We start from the raw sequence: 17,131 nt of genomic DNA on the forward strand, positions 1-17,131 counted from the left end.
TGTCGGACTCTATGACCTAGAACTGCCACCAGTCGATGTGTGGCCTCAGGCAGGTGGTTTGACCTCTCTGTGCATCAGCTTCCCCATCTGTGAAGGGGGACATCTTGCTCTTAGCCCAAGGCATTTGATCAAGGCCATGTGGGTGGGCTGTGATGTTTTCCCCCTCGACATAAACTGAAGATCAAAGACCATAAGCAGCAGTGCCCAAGGTCAGGAAGCAGTGAGTGACATCTGCCTGGGACTGGAGGCTCATTCATTCATCCTGTAATCACAGGATGCCTTCTATAACCAGGCCCTGTTCTAGTGCTGTGGGGCTGGAACAGGGCAGCCAGAGTGGGGCTTCTGGGGCCATACATGGGGCCAGGTGCATCACTTTTTGTCTTACAGCCCTGGCAAGGAGGTATTACCCTCTCATCTGACAGGGGAGGACGCTGAGGCCCAGTTGGGAAGACAACCAGGAGGCCGTGCTCAGAACTCTGGAGGGAGACTGTGCGGTCCTGTAAGCAGTGGACTGGATGCTCCCCTAGCGAGTATGCCCTGCCAGGAGGTAGGCACCTGTGGCTGTTAGAACCTAGAGCCTGCATCTCTTGTGATTACCCCCGACACTGGGACCTCCTTGTCCCCTCTGCCCAGTGCCTCACCCCCACTGCTCGGGAGTTTTGTAAGTGAAACCAAAGGCATGGAAAATGCAAGTCATCCTGGGGATTTAGCAAAAAAAGGAATTTCCCACTAAACCGTGCTCTAGGCCCTCCCTCCTGACCTGCTGGCGTGCTTACACCGCCTTTGGAGGGGGGACAGGCTGGGGGCTGCAGGGTGCTCCCAGCCCTGGCTGAACTCAGCTGGGCCCTCGCCCACTGGAAGATGTGGCTGGTTTCCCCTTCTTCTCAGCAAGGTGTTTGGACTTGATTCCTCAGTGCTCTGCCCATCTAGTGGGCCTGGGTTTGGGGTCTGTGTGTGCTGCCGCGAGTGGGGACACAGCAGTGCCTGGGGGTCTGGGCAGGCCTGGGCATGGTGGCCATTACAGTACCAGTTACTGTTATTTTGACATAACCTAGCTATTCATGTTTAAGTTGGCACTGTTCACACAAAAGCACTCACCTCTCTGCCTTGGGGGTGGCACTGGCCCCTGGAGGGGCTAGGGAGAGGGTAGCCAGGAGAAAGGGCCCTGAGTGTACAGGGGAGGCCCCAGGTTGGGGGTAGGGCAGGAGGGAGGCCAGACAAAGGGGCTTGAGAGGGCTTCATCCCTGCCCATCTGCTGGATGAGAGAGTTTGCATGGGTGGCGTGGAAGTCTCCCGTGTGGGTCCCACGGTAGCTCTCCATCCAAAAAGAGGAAGCCAGGAAATATCATGGTGGAACAACTGGGCGTTTAGACTTGGGTTTGTAAGGCTGCTCTGACCACGTTAGGGACTCAGGCAGGCACTTCAGCTTTCCAGGGGTGAGCTGTGGGGGTGTAGTCAACCCTCAGCAGAGTCTCATCCTCTAGGCCTGCCTGTTCTCAGGGAGGGACTTCCCCAGTCTGCCGTGTCATCCTTATTTGCCTGCGCGTGTCTGTTTACCAGATTGTCCCCAGTACAGACTGAAAGGGGCAGTGCCCTCAGTGTGTTCCCATGTCTGGTTTCAAATTCTGGAAAGACCAGCATGAGTGTCCAAGGCCAGTTCCTAGGTGCTGACCCTGAGGTTCAGGTCCATGGGGAAGTGACTGTTGGGAAAGTAACCACTGGGGAATGTCCCAGGAGATGGGGTGGGCTGGGGAGGTACAGGGCCAGCGGCCGTGCTCCAGCAAAGAGACACAGGGACATGGTGGAGGGGCTGCGTGTGCAGTCAGGGCACACATGCAGACACACTCACACACATGCAGGATGCATTTCCTGTGAGGATGCCATGAAGATGAAATGACCCAGCCCAGGTGAAGCCGGAACCAGCTCCCAGCAGTGAGGGTGATGGTGGCCTTGACCCCAGCCCCCTCCTCATGCTGATACCTTGAGCAGGTAATGAAATCCTGCCCACAAGTGATCGACAAGGGCCATGTTGCCCAGAGCAGACCTCAGAAGTGGGTGGCTTTTGGGGTGGTGGCTTCCTGCCCTGGGTTGAGCAGAGACCGGAATGCCGGAGCAGCTTCGCTCTTCATCGGGGGAACCCGGGGTCTCATGACTAGTAGGGCCTGGTCTCCACTCTGCTGAACACAGCTCCAGAGGCGGGGAGGAGCATTGCCTACGCACCTGAATTACTGTGGGGGGAGCATGGATATGTCACTTGGGATCTGGGAAGATGTATGTTCAGACAGATCACATTTCATGAACAGGAGCCTCTGAAAATGGCCAAATCCCTGGCCCTCTCTTAGAGGCCTGGAGGCAGGGATGGGGTTTCCAGTTTACAGAGGGAAACACCGAGGTTGGAAAGGTGGTGTTGCATACCTGGGGTGCTCCAGGCTGAGTGAGGCAGGCCTGGGCCCGGTCCTGCTCTGGGAGGCTGGTTTCGCAGCTGCAGCTCCTGCCTCTGCCAGGGCCCAGGCTGGTCCACACATGCCCACCACCAGGGAGAGCAGGAGGGGGAGGACAGGCTGGCTGTCAGCCTGGGGCGATAGGCACTCCCTGGGTGCTGGTGGCCCACCTGCTCGTCACCCTCCCGAGGGGAACCATCTCATGGCAGTGGAGTGGGCCCAAGATTCTGCATTTCTGTTAGGCACTTCCAGGCACCACAGCTTCCACCAGCTCAGAGCGCAGAGCTGGAAGGCAGGGCAGGCCTGCCGCCCCATTTCCAGAAGGGACAGAGGAGGAGGCCAGGCCTGCGAGGAGGTGCTGTGTCATCACTCACACTTTAAAGACAGGGGTGGGCACTTGCCCAGGTTGGGCCTGGGTCAATCATGGGAACGGGCCAGGTAGCATAAAGAGGTATGGGGTATGCATCACCTCCCGTGGTCCTCCAGCAAGTCGTGATGTGCCCAAGGCCACACAGTAAGGTGTAACCCCCCTAGAAGGCCCTCAACCCCGGAAGCAAAGTGGGTGCTTCCCCACAAGGGTGTTGCTGACTTATGCTCATCACTGTCCGGAATACAATGCAGCATCGACAGAGTGAGTGAGAGGCAGGCTGACTGGCTTGGTGGTGCCCACCTGGTGCTGCGGAGAGACAACAGTGAGATGCAGCTTCCTCTGTGGGGGCCTGACCCACCTGTCTGTCCTGCTCATTTGTGCATTGATGCGTCCCCAGACCCCATAGAGATGACTCCACTTGCCATCTATGGGTGTCTTGCCTTAGCAAAGTCCTTGTCCCTAGCAGCCAGGGCAAAGGTGGCAGGGACAGTGGTCACCCTGACTGTCGGTTCTCCCCTTCTCCTTCATTCAGACTCCTGATTTTTAGCTCAACAAATGGCTTCCCAGAACAGGGGCCTTCATGCATTTCCTAGCCTCTCCTGTAGCTAGTGCGGCCATCTGGCTACATGCTGACAACGGAAAGGGTGTGCAACATTAGGGAGGGACCTTAAATGAAGGGGTGTCCATTCTCTATTACTTCCTCCTTCCTACTGGCTGGAACGTGGATGTAATGGCTGGACCTCCAGCAGCTGTATTGGACCATGAAAGAGATCTTGGGCATAGGAGTCTCACACAGCAGAGCCGACGACAGAAGGAGCCTGTGTCTCCAGTTCTCGGAACACAGACCCTCCCTGGGCTGCCCATCTCAATACTACTTTTTTTTTTTTCTAATTTCACTTTTTTTTTGGTGTATATATATATATATATATATATATTTCTTATTGAAGCATAGTCAGTTTACAAAGTTGTGTCATCAATACTTAAATGTAAAAAAACTATCTTGTTTTAGGGTGCTGTAATTTTGTAGGTTTTTTTCTCATAACAGCTGATCTCGATTCTATTTTTTGTGTTACATATTTCATTAATAAATAGGTTTTTGCCTTAAGCACAGACTGTGTAACAGACTGAAACACTCACCCCTCCCCCTAAATTCTATTTTGAAAGAGTAAATCAGATTATATCACTGATCAGCTTAAATCAGTCTTCTCATGAAAATCCTCACTCCTGGATCCTGCACACCTGAGACTCCTGCATCCTCCCTTCCCTTCACCCTCCCCATTGCCCTTCTGTTTGTTCCATGGACTCCTCTCTACCTCAGGGCCTTTGCACTCCCCACTTCCCTCACTTGAAGATCCTGCCCCCAGAATGCGTGGCCAGCTCCTCTGTATCACCTGATTGCAGACCGCCTGTTTGCAGTAGCCCCTGGCCCCCTCACCTGGTGCCCTGAGGCAGCCCTTGAAAGAACTGTGCTTGTTGTGTGTGTGTGGACTGCCCCCTCCCCCACAGACACAAAGCCCCAGGTACTGCTGACCCTCAGCCCACACCTGGTGGCTGCCCAGGGCATACCCTGGCCATGTCCACTTTGTCCAGCCTCCAGGTGTCCCTCAGCCTAGCCAGCTCAGCCCAGCCTGTGGTTAGCAAACCGCTAATGATGGGGCTCCATATTCTTGGCCCTTACGTTGACCGCTGACTCAGACCACGAAGCCACTGGGCCACAGGTGAGTGTGGGAGTGAGGATAGGCATCTGGCGCTCAGGTGGGGCCAGTGGCCTGTGGTTTGGCAAAGAGGGATCTGGTGGCAGGTCAGGTCTAGTCTAGGTACCCCCTTCCTTTCCCAAAGGCTGGCCTTGGCCTGTCCAGGGAGCCAGCTGGACTGAGGGCCCAAACTTGAGCCATGAGGAGGCCCTGTGGACAGGTGATGTCTCCTCCATAGTAAACTGTGTCTGAAATCTCCACACCAGGTGCTCAGAGAACAGTTGCTGAGGGATGGGTGGGGCCCAAGCTCACCTGGCCTGCAGTGCCCACTTCCTGCCTTTTCCTACCCAGGGTCAGAGTCTCCTCATTATCCAAGCCTGGGGGCTACCACATCCAGGAAGCCCCCAGATGCCCCTGAGGGCACGCTCTCTACACCCCTAGGTCTCTCCCATCCCCTTCCAGGACCCCCACTCCCATTGAGGCTCTGGAGGCTCAGGGTAGGGGCTGTCTCCTTTAGCACCCACAGCTTTCCATGGGTTATGGTCAAGTGGAAACACCGCCACTGAGAGGCCAAGGATGGAACTAGCAGGCGTTGCTAAGGGACCCTGGTCTGGGGCTTTGGTGTGCACTAGCTCACTATGCACCCATTCTACAGGTGGGAATACTAAGGCTCCAGAGCTAAGATTTGAACCCAAGTTTCCTGAGCCCACCCCACCTGTCTCAGATGGATGCTGGGGGCTACCATGGGGCTGTAGTGAGTCCCACAGGAGCACTTAGGCACCTCAGGGCCTTTTCTCTCTTCCCTGGAGAAACGTGGGCCACGTCAGGTCCCAGGCTCTCCCTCGGCTTCAGTATCCTTGAGGAGACCTCTGCAGATGCCCGAGGAGCCACAGCAGGGCGAGGGCTTCGGGTCAGGCGTAGATCTCTCCTGTCCCCTGTCCCTGCTTTGAGGCAGGGACAGGGGACAGTGGCCGGCCCCTGTGCCAGCTGGATGCCATGCAGTGCCAGCCATCCAAAGGGTTGTCCTTGCCCTGATCCTGGTTGAGCCAGCATCAGAACCACCGAGGGACGTTGCTTGCCGGCCCATCCCCTGCATTTCTACCCAGGTCCTGGGGAGGCTGATGTGGCTGCTCCGGGGACCCCACTCTGAGCCCCAAGGTGGGAATTTGGGTCAAGTTGTGGGTTTGACTGAGGAGTGCAGTGGGCGGGGGCGGGGTGTGTGTGTGCAGAACTCTACTTCTGAGCACCTGCTGTGGCTCCAGCACCTTTACACAGATGCTACCGCTAATCGCCCCTCAGCGCGGGGCACGTGTCCCTCTGCTGTGGAAAAGCTTAGACTTGTCAGTGCAGCGTGCTGGAAATCACTACACTGCAAAGCACCATCTTTAGTTATTTTACTTGCATAAACCCATGAAGGGAAGAGCCCTAAAGAGGGACCCTCTACAGAGGGGTCCTTATCCAGGGGTTCTAGGGTCAGCCGACAGGCTTTTCCTGCTGGCTGGGATCCCCATGACCAGATGATGTCCTGTCACTGGTCACGTCTCACAATTGATGAGCAAATTCAGTCCAACAGATGGCAAGGCTGCGTTCATCCAGGTAAAGCCTGTTTTGTCGAAAAGCAGGGGTCCCAGAGGATCTTGTTTGCTGAGAACAACAAACAGCAGGGCAGCCAGGTGAGGGAGCAGGGTGTCTCCATGTCAACTCGCCCTTTGCCCTCTGGCTGCTGCTTGCAGGCTGTAATGCCTGATCTGTGCTTCTCAGTCTGGCGTTGGTCTCCACACCCTCTTCTTTTAAGCTTTTCTTGAATCCTGTTCAGTCAGCTAGCCTTGGTTCTTTCCTTGCTTTTAGCCAAGGCTGATCGGAAGAATTTGGAAGCTGAGACATTCCATTTTGTCTTCACAGCTGCTCCCTCCCATCTGAGGAAGGGGGTGCGGAGGTTTGGGGGTGAATTGCCTGCCCAGGAAAGGACCCTCACCTGGCTCCTTTAGGAGCAGGGAGGAGATATGTCCTCCTGGTTGGGCATGGAGTAGGTTGGGGGCTGTTTGATCCCAGGGGCTGTTTTTTGGGGCCGTGGCTGTTCGGGGGCTGAGCCATCAGACCACTGGGGCTCCCGGCACACATTCAAGGCAGGTCCAAGAGCCCGGCCCTGTATGTGGGACTGGTTACCTGTCTGGCCCTGGATGTCTGTGCTGTGCAGGGGGTGAAGTCTTTGGGGTGTCTCCCTTAAAGGCCACATCTGTTCCTGGCTCTGATGGTGTCCAGGTTGGCAGGCCTGTTGCTGTGCGGAGGACACGGCAGCATACAGCCGGCTCTCAGTTAAGGGCATCTCATGAGTTGATGGAAACCCATTCAGCACAAAGGGGCATTTATTGGACTGGATGGGGTGTCTCTGTCTGAATGCAGGGAGGACAGAAATAGCCTTTCACAGAGTGCCAGCAGGGCGGGGCTCTCCTGCTCTGAGGGTGTCAGTTTTCCAGCTCCTTCTCCAAGTTGTGCAACCTCTCCATCCTGGGCCGGGGACTCTCCGATTCCTCTCCTGCCAAAACTGTTAGAGAGAGAGGGCAAACGGGGGAGGGGGAGAAACAGAGAGGGGAGTGGGGAGGGGAGAAGGAGAGAGAGAGATTGGAAACGTGGAAACACAGCCTGTTTCCCTTGGGATGCTCTGTCTCAGTGGCTCTCCATGACAGGAGTGACATGCATTTAGGTCTCACCTGACACCCTCCCAGTAAGATGAGAGCACATGGTGTCACGCTCCAGGAAGTGGCTCCTAGGTCCCTGAAAATGGTTGTCCTTCCCAGTGTACACAGTTTTGTTTGTGTTACTTCTTCTGTCCGTAATATCCCTCCCAAAATGTGCAATTAAGCAACAAGTCTCACTTGACATCTATACCTAATTAGAACATTTTTAATGTGCTAAAACCAGTGTTAGGAATGTTCTGGAGAGTTGAAGAAGTAGCTCAGTTGCTAGTAATAAAGATCTAAAATTGAAAGACTTAGCTAACACCAGATTTATTTTTCTCTCACATTGAAACAAACTTGGAGATAGGAAATCTAAGGCTGGCGTGGCTCCACTACAGTATTTTGGGGGATCTTTCTTCTCTGCCTCACATAGTGTGGGGCTTCCATCCTCAAAGTCATCTCATGATGCAATATGGCTGCTGGAGATCCAACCATCACTTCAAAAGGCAGGCATAGGGAGCAAAAAGGGGCTCATTTCCAGTTGTCTGTCCCCTTCTAAGGAGCTTTCCAGATGACCGACTCCATAAATTCTGCTTATATCTTCTTAGCTACCCCTGGATACAGAGTGGGATGGGCAAATTGCTCCTCTAGAATAAAATCAGGGCTTATTTCCTGAGGGAGTTGGGTTTGGGTGATTTGTGGTGTCTTCTGCAGGCTGGCACCTGTGAGTACAGCCGGTGGAGAGATGCAGTGGCTGATTCCTTCTGGAACCAAAGGTGAACTTTTAAATATATATCAAGAAGGAATGAAATATTTATTCCCTCCTGTGTAGTCCCAAGTCTGTGACTTTATTTTGAGGAAGCAAAGGGAAAAACAAAATGCACTTGCATGAGTATATTCATGGTCTCATATTCACGGAGCACGACAATTCCAAAATACGGACATTCTCAGAGATATTGTAGGTTCAGTTCCAGACCACTGCAATAAAGTGAATATAGCAGTAAGTGAGTCACAGAAATTTTTTGGTTTCCCAGAGCAAATTAAAAATATGCCTACATTATACTGTTATCTATTAAGTGAGTGATAGTATTATGCATTTAAAAAACAGTGTACATACCTTAATTAAAAAATACTTTATTGCTAAAAGTGCATCGTCAGGTGCAAGGTTGCAACAAGGTTGTTACAAACCTTCAATTTGTAAAAAAAAAAAAAAAAAAATGTAGTATCTGCAAAGCACAATAAAACAAACTGTAACTTAACTGTAACTTCCCAGCAGGGGAAACATAGGAACATAAGCTATATTATATTCACTTGGTGGGATATTCTGTCAGTCACCGTAGATGTTTCTTGTGAAGGACACGTAGTAACAAAAAGAGTGTTTATGCTGTAACTTCAGAGAAAAGACAGGATAACAAAATGTGCATTGTGATTATCACTAGATACCATGCGTCTGTAGGAGGCTGGGAACAGAGAGATGGGGTAAGGTGAATCAAAAGAAGTATAAATGGCTATTACACATTTAGAAAAATAGCCTCAGAACTGGAGACCTATATATTGAAACCCTGATTCACAATAAGCAACAGACCCTGAAATGTATTCAAACTTCCGTAGTTGCTACATGACAAACACCTGCAAACACAGCGACTCTTCCACACAACAATGTGGCAAATGTATACCAAGAGCCTTTAAAATATTTATATCCTCTGACCCAAGTAATTTAGCTGCTGGGAACCTATTCTACAGAGGTATTCTTTACTACGCTAAAAGCGTTATGTATAATTCACCACAGTGTTATATGAAGTAATGAAAAATTATAGGCGACTTAAATGTATGCCGGGGAAAGGATAATTTATGGCCCTTCCATGATAGGGCATCATGTAACCATCACAAGGGATGCTGGCTGCGCAGCTCATCAGAGCTGACACGAGAGTGTTATGGGGAGAGGCTGCAAAAGTAAATAATTTCAATGTTGTAAACATGCTTGTTTAGAAAAGAGACACTGAGATGTGAATGATGGTTTCCCCTGGATGGTGGGATGTGGTCTTCCTCCTGATCACCTTTGCTGCCTTACTAGTCTTCCTCCAGTAGGCACATGGCACCTTGTAAGCCCACCGGCTTCTTTATTCATCCATCTGTTCCCACCGGCTTCTTTATTCATCCATCTGTATGTTGGATGACAAAAATGCCTTTCTTTAGAGGACTTGCCTCTGTCAGGCACAGTTCTGTGTGTGTACTGCCTACATTATTTTATAGACAGACAAAAAAGTTAAAAGAACCAACTTAAAAAATGTTGCTGGTGTTTTTGACCCCTAATCAAAGGTATGTCCGTTGGCTTCCCTGTCCCATCTCAGGTGACATCTTCCCAGCATTCCCTAAGCTTCCGCAGGAGTGGATGAATTTGGCGGCACGGGCAGGAATGGGGATGCTTCAGAGAGCACCAGGTCCTGGTCCTGCATCCCCAGGGATGGGGCAGGATAATCCTGGGCTCCTGGGCACCACCCACTCAGGCCAAAATGACAGCCTGACCTCAGTCTGGGGACATCTCCCACCTCACTGCCCCTCCCTTGATGCTTCTGGCCCCCCATGGTGCCCACAGCCCCCACACTACATATGGCTCCCATGATATGTCCATGTCCCCAGTGATGTTCACGGCCCCCATGATGGTTATGACCCTCATGATGTCTGAGGCCCCCAAGGCGATCACAGCCCACCAGTGACACTGAGGGATGCCCTCAAAGGTGGCCTTTGCTCCCAACCCATACCCCACTAACTGCATTGTCCATCACATACTCCTCAGGGAAAGCCCTGTGTCAGCTGAGTGGCCAGAAGAGGGAGGCCTGAGGATGCTCCTAGATCCAGAAGTTAGGGCTGGGCTGGGCAGAGAGAACCCGAAGGGCCCACTCATCTCAAGACTGGCCTCTGCCCTCTGGCAGGGTGGCCTCAGCCCTTGGTCTTGCTTCCCCCAACCTTGCAGGAAGAGCCCATGTTGGAGCTGACTCCCCAGGCCTGTGTTCTGAGGAGCATTGACCTGTGGTCCTGGTGAATGGCATCCTGGAGTGGGGGGACTGGCCTACACACATCCCTCACAATAAGCCAAACCATAGGTACTATTATCCCATTCTGTAGATGAGGAAACTTGAGGCCCAGAGGGTGGCAGAGCTAATGGGTAGAAGAGAGGGCTTGAGAGCTCAGAGTCCTGCCCAGAACTTGCAGCTCCATGCTGGTGCAGGCCAGGCTCGTGGGGACAGGAACATAGGATGGAGGTTGGCCCTGGTCACAATAGGGGCCACCATCAAAGCTCAGACTGCAGAGAGTCGCTGTGCCACGGCCATGGGCTGTGTCTGAGAGCTGAGTGGCAGGATGGGAGGAGGATGGCCAGGCCTAGGTGTGCCCAACATCCCCCTGAGGCACTTGGCCTTGGCTCAGGTCCTGCGCGAGACCAAGGCAGGTCCGGGCAGCCAGAGGACTAAAAGAGACAGACTTCGTGTGAGCCAAGCGCTGCGATGAGATTATTGGGAGCCGAGCAAACCCTGGACCTGTGGGCATTTTGCAAATGTCTGCATGCGATTGTGCGTCTGGTTCCCTGCCACAGACAGGACCCCAGGCTGAGGAGACTCCTTGCTCATGGTCACACGGCCAGGACGAGGGGGTGGAGAAACGGGGTTCCTTCTAACACGGAGCCCAGGGAGGGAGGGCATGTGGTCACTGCCTCACTCCTCTGCCTGCATTTGCTGTCAGGATGCTGAGAAAACAGGGCTTTAAAAGGGTGGAGTTCTTGTAAAGTTTCTCAGGGATGGACCAAAATGAGATGGAGTGGTGAGAGAGAAAGAAATGTGAGGAGGTGGGACAGAGTTGGGAGGGGGAGTGAGATGGAGAGAAAGAGAGAGAGGAAGGAGACGGCTGGAGTGAGGGGAGGGTGGGTCGGCCTCTTGGCCCCTCAGGCTCATGGGCTCGTCTCATTGCCCCCTGAAGCTGCTGCCCACCTCCCTCTGACTTTGCACCCGTGCACGGTGGCTCTGAGCTCCTCCGGGGATGGATCCCGCCGGGAGCCCGCCGTTCAGCGATTGGCTTGGGGATGGGCGTGTCCCGCAGCTCCAGCCCCAGAGAAAACGGGGCTCCTGCAGGTGGTCCCGCGACATTCCTTGACCTGGGATCCACCGTCTCCCCCGTGGCCTTGGACCCTGGTGCCCAGTCCCCCACTGGGGTGGCAGTTCCTCTTTCTGTACAGCTGTCACCAAGGCCAGCAATCGTGGTATTCCCCACCGTGCTGAGGCTGAGACGGGGCGGCCCTGGGGTGACACCCAGCTCCACAGAGGTCAGGCATGGGTCCTAACAGCTGCCCTCACTCCCTCAGGCTCGGGCTCAGCTCGATGCTAACCCCTGGGCTGCGGTGAGCCGCAGGGGGCAATTACTGGACTCTAGGTCGACCTGTGCTGTCCACCTAGGCCTTGTGTATCTAAAAGACATTAGCACTGAGGACTTCAGAGGCCCTTTCTTCTTTTAAAAATTCCAGCCATATTTGCAAGTGGAAACACTTGTTTTTCTGCCTTGTTTCTTATGTTTTCCAGAGGCTGCTTAAAAAGCATGGGTTTATGAGAGTCGATTCAGATGAGTTTTTTCTCCTTCCCTCCACAATGGGCTCCTGGCCCAGCCCAGCTGAGGATGGAGGGAGGCACCTGACTCTGTGGAGGTGGGTTCCAGGAACAACGCAGACCCGTGGTCATGGCAACATCAAGGTGGGTGAGAGGCTCACTCTTCACCCTGAGACTGGGGTATCAGGAAAAGCGACCCAAGGCTGTGTGAGTGAGTTTTTAGGCGGCATTGCAAATTGTGCCACTAAAAGTATATCCTTCCCTCTGCTCTGCAGTCTGACCTGGGAGACGGTGGCCAGGGAACACACAGCACCCACCAAGTGCCCAAACTCATCCTTGGGGGAAGATGTCAGAGCTGGTTTATAAGCGAAATCTCGTCTACCCATTAGGAACTGATGGGGTGTCATGCCATAGAAATGGTTTTTTCCCCTCCCATCACCTGGGCATTGCTGCCTTGCTCAGAAGCTGGATGTCCAGACAGTAACCCTGCGTGCCCTTGGCCTTCTCCTCAGGGCTGTTCCCTCATGGTCACAACTTCGTTGCCACAGCATCAAGCATCACCTGGTCTGCGTGCAGGCCAGGGAGAAACAGGGAGGGCCCACCAGCCACCTCTGCTCTCTTTTATCATGAGAGCAAAAGCCCCGCGTTTCCCTGGCAGACTGCCCTTTAGGTCTGAGGGCCACCTCTCCCTGCAAGGGAGGCTGGGGAATATGCAACAGAGTGGGGCCAGACACCTGTCACCTGGGCTGAATACGCTGTCCCCGGGGCCAAGACTGCCACCCGTATCCATTCTTCCCCTCTTGATTTTTGGTAGCTGAACCCCCAGATTTTTAACTGGATCAGCCTGAAGACCACATCTTCCTGTCTTTTTAACAGCCAGGTGACTGAATTCCACTCCATCACCTCAACACACTGGAGCTGTGTTCATCAGAAAGAAGGGAGCAGGGGTTGTGGGGAGGTGTCGATGCAGGGAGACCGCTGCCCTGGCTTTCTGCTCAGCCCAGTGAAATCCCATCCCAGAGCTTGATCCGTGACTTGTCCATCAGATGAGGCTGCTTCTCCTCTCCAGGCAAAACCTTCTCACCATCTCTAGCCTTTCCCTCTGCATGGCTGTGAGTCCCCCTCTGTCTCTAGATCTTAGCAGTGAATGATAACTCACACCAAGAAAGCACCCATCTTGGGGATCCAGACTGATGCGTTTTGAGAACTGTGTAGATGGACCATCATGAATATCAAGTCTTAGAACATTGCTGTCCCCAGGAAAGTTCCCTCCTGCCCCTGTGCAGTCAAGCCTCCACCCCCCCCCCCCCAACACGGAGAGGCCACCAGTATCCTGGTTCATTTTGCCTGCTCTGGAACCACAAACAAACGGATGCATTTGTTACACGCCTGGCTTTCTTTACTCACAAAATGTTTCTGAGACTCACCAGTGCTGTTTGTGTACTAGCAGCCACTCTTAGCACTCCGTGTAAGGACTTGTGTAAACATATGTTTTCATTTCTCTTGGGCAAATGGAGTGGAATTTCTTGTGTGTATTTAGTTTTATAAGAAAGCACCCAACCATTTGCAAAGTGGCTGTAGCATTTCATACCAGCCAAGTATGAGGCCCAGTTGCTCTGTGCCCTCCCTAACACTGGGTGTTTTCTGGCTTTCAAATTTTTAGCCATTGAAATGACTTGGAGAGGTACTTTACTGATGCTTTAATACATCAATGCAGCCTCCTTGATGACTCACGGCACTGAGCACACTTTCAGGTGCTCAGCCATTCATACATCTTCTTTCGTGAAGTGTCTATTCAGGTCTGTGGCTCATTTGAAAATTTGGGCTATTCCTCTTTTTAGCCTTGATTTTTTAAAGGAGTTCTTTATGTATTATGGATACATGTGTTTTTTTCAGATAGAGGGAGGTGTTAAACATGTTTTTTCCACGGCTGTGTCTTATCTATAATTTTCTCAATGGTATCTTTTCATAAGCAGAAGTTTTAAATTTTAAGAAGACCAGTTTTGCAGACGTTATGGTTATTTCTTTTGGCATCCTGTCTTAGAAGTCTGTTTCTCCCCCCGAGGTCACTGTACCAGTTCCTTGCCTCTGAGCCCCAAACATCCTTGGACATTCCTCCTTCCCAGTGAGCAAAATGTCAGGTTCTCCCAGTACAGGGTGCTGGGGGGATGGACGCTGCAGACAAAGGGGCTCTGATGCCTGGCGGTCCCAGGGATGGGGAGGTGAGGACATTTGGTGTCCAGCCACGCACTCCAAAGGACATTCCCTTGTGACCTTGCAGCCTCACTCTGGTGATTACCTTCCCTGGGCCTCTTAATCCAGGTTGCCCGCTCCGGGCCTCCACCTGAGTCCTAATAGCTCAGTCATATGTAAACAAACATATATTCCTTTTCATATTCTTTTTAAAAAATCATTTTTAGAACAGCTTTATTGAGGTGTAATTGACATATAACAAATTAAGTGTATTTAAAGTGTACACTTGTGAAACCTCATGAAACTAACTGAGGTAATGAACATATCCCATGTCCTCCCCCTCCAAGACTCTTGCCCCTTTCTATCCCTCCCTTCTGCCCTTCCCTGCCTCCCCGCCCATCCCTGGGCAACCGCAGATCTTTCTGTTACTGTGGATTAATCTGCAGTTTCCAGAATGTTTCATAAGTGGAATCATATAGTACGTACTCTCTTTTGTCTGGCTTCTTTCACGCAGCAGAATTATCTTAAGATTGATATATGTTGCATTTATCCCTAGTCCATATTGCTGAGTGGTATTCCATTGTATGCATGTATCGTAATTTGTTTATCTAGTCAACTCTTTTTTTATTTAATTAAAGTACAGTTGATTTACAATGCTGTGTTAGTTCCTGGTATACAGGACACCGATTCATTCACACACACATACACACACACATGTACAAAATACATATTCTTTTTTATTATAGGTTATTGTAAGCTATTGAATATAGTTCCCTGTGCTATACAGTAGAAACTTGTTGTTTATCTATTTTATATATAGCAGTTAGTATCTGCAAATCTTGAACTCCCAATTTATCCCTTCCCTCCCCTTTCCCCCCTGTAACCATAAGTTGGTTTTCTATGTCTGTGAGTCTGTTTCGGTTTTGTAGATGAGCTCACTGCGTCCCTTTTTTTTAGATTCCACGTATAGGCGATATCATATGGTATTTTTCTTTCTCTTTCTGATTTACTTACCACTTAATCATTTTAAGTGTACAGTGCAGTGGTGTTAAATGTTATTCACATTGTTATGCAAAAGTTCTCTAGAGCATTTTCATCATTCCAAACAGTAACTAACCCCCTTAAGCACTAATTCTCCATTCCCCTTCCCTCAGCCCCTGACACCCACCATCCTACCATTTTTTTTTATGGTTTGATGACTGTAGGTGCGTCATCTAAATGGAATCGTGAATCGTACAGTATCTGTCCTTTTGTGACTGGCTTATTTCACTTAGCAAGGTTCAACCCTGTTCTAGCACGGGTCAGAATTCCCTTCTTTTTTGAACTGAGTGTCTGGAGTGGGAGGGGCTCTGGACGCAGGCTCAGACCCTGGGCTGGCAGCGCCTGAGCTCCCGCGTGCGCGCGGCTGTCGGGGCCTCCCTGGGCGCCCCGCCCTCAGCCCCCCTGCTCCTGAGGCGTCCGTGGGGCGTGTTCAATCTGTGCTGCTTCTCCGCTGGCACTCAGAGGACTTTCCTGCCACCCAAACAGCAGATGGTCAGGAAATGATGATTCACTCCAGTATCAACCAGAGGAAAATCTAATTGAATTGGCAAAATGTACAGTCAGAAAAGCACGTGGCTTAACACATGTCGTCTTGTTAGGTAGGTCGGCCTTTGGAGACCAAGGACCAATGACCAGCAGCTGGGCCAGGGCTGGGAGGGGCAGTGGAATTTCCTGGTCTTCTCTATGTCAGTTTCCCTCCCAGATTCACAGGCCTGGGTTCCTTTCTACCCCACCCCAGTCATAGCTGGCTTGGATCCTCAGCTGGGGTGCCGTTGACAGGCCAGATGCTGTGCAAGGTCCTTTATGTGTTGTGTCACTCAGGGTGAGTGTGACTGTGAGTGACACAAACCCCAAAATACCAGTTGCTTAATCAAGAAATACTTTCTTATCACATAGAGGATGTCCTGAAGCAAGCAGGGCGGGGCTGGGGTGGCAGCTCCAAGCTGTCAGGAGTCCAGGTTCCTCCTAGCTTCCTGCTCTGCTGTTCTATTGAGAGTGGTTCCTCCATCTCATAGCCTAAGATAGCTTCTTGAGTTCCAGCCATCGTGTTTGTATCCCAGTCAGCAGGAGAGAGGAAGAGAGAAAGAAGGGTGCATTCTTAGAAGTCTCTGGACACTTCCACTCACATCAATGGTCAGAAGTTGCCATATGGCTATACCTAGATGGAAGGGAGGCAGGGACACGTGCTTTCTTTTCCAGGCATCCATATTCCCAACTACAGGTCAGGGTTTCCATGATGGAGGAAGAAAATGGAAAGTGGACACTTAGCCGTCTCTGCTACACACACCTAGTTCTAATAAGTTCTAATAATTGTCAGTTTAAATCTTATTTACGTACTTTTTGTTAAGTAGCCTGATCACACAGTATGAAATTCAGAACAGCGTGTGGTGAAGCCTCTCCCTCTCGTTCCTGTCCCCAGAGGTACTCGGTACCACCAGAGGTTGTCTGGGCAGTTCTCAAAGTGGGTCCCAGGACCAGCCCAGTGTCATCCGGAGCCTTAAGAAATGCAGATTCTCAAGACCCTGCCCCAGACCTGTTGAGCTGGATGGTCTGGGAGAGAGCCAGGAATTTGTTTCAGCCACCCCATGGGGGTCCTGAGTCTGCAAATACACCTATGTCTGGAGGTGCGCCAGCCCGTGTGTGCCAGTGGAAACCAGCAGTCCTGCTGTCCTTCCTCTGATTCACTGAGCAACAGTCAGACCACAGACAATTTCCCGTTTTTTAACAGCTTGATTGAGATGTGATCCACACTCCGTACATTTCACCCACTTAAAGTGGTTTTAGTATGTTCAGAATTGTGTATCAATGCCCGCAATCGATTCTAGGACACTTAGATCATTATTTTTAATTTAAAATATAATTTTTGAAAAGTCATCGAAGTGACTCAGACATTTTAAGAAGGTCTCCCCTCCATGCCTGCCCACCCCACTCAGTGCCCCCACACCCTGGAAACCACTGCCTTTGGGTCTTCTGTTTCCTTTGGAATCTCAGAAGGAGCAGTCAGATACAGACCAATGATCTTTGTCTACACACACAGATGAGGGCAGGGCCGCATTCTCACAGTCCCGCACTTTGCACTTTTCCTCGACTTTTCTGTCTGGTGATGGAGTCTCCAGGAGGG

This window comes from Camelus ferus, chromosome 4 (assembly GCF_009834535.1).
Source record: "Camelus ferus isolate YT-003-E chromosome 4, BCGSAC_Cfer_1.0, whole genome shotgun sequence".
NCBI lineage: Eukaryota > Metazoa > Chordata > Mammalia > Artiodactyla > Camelidae > Camelus > Camelus ferus.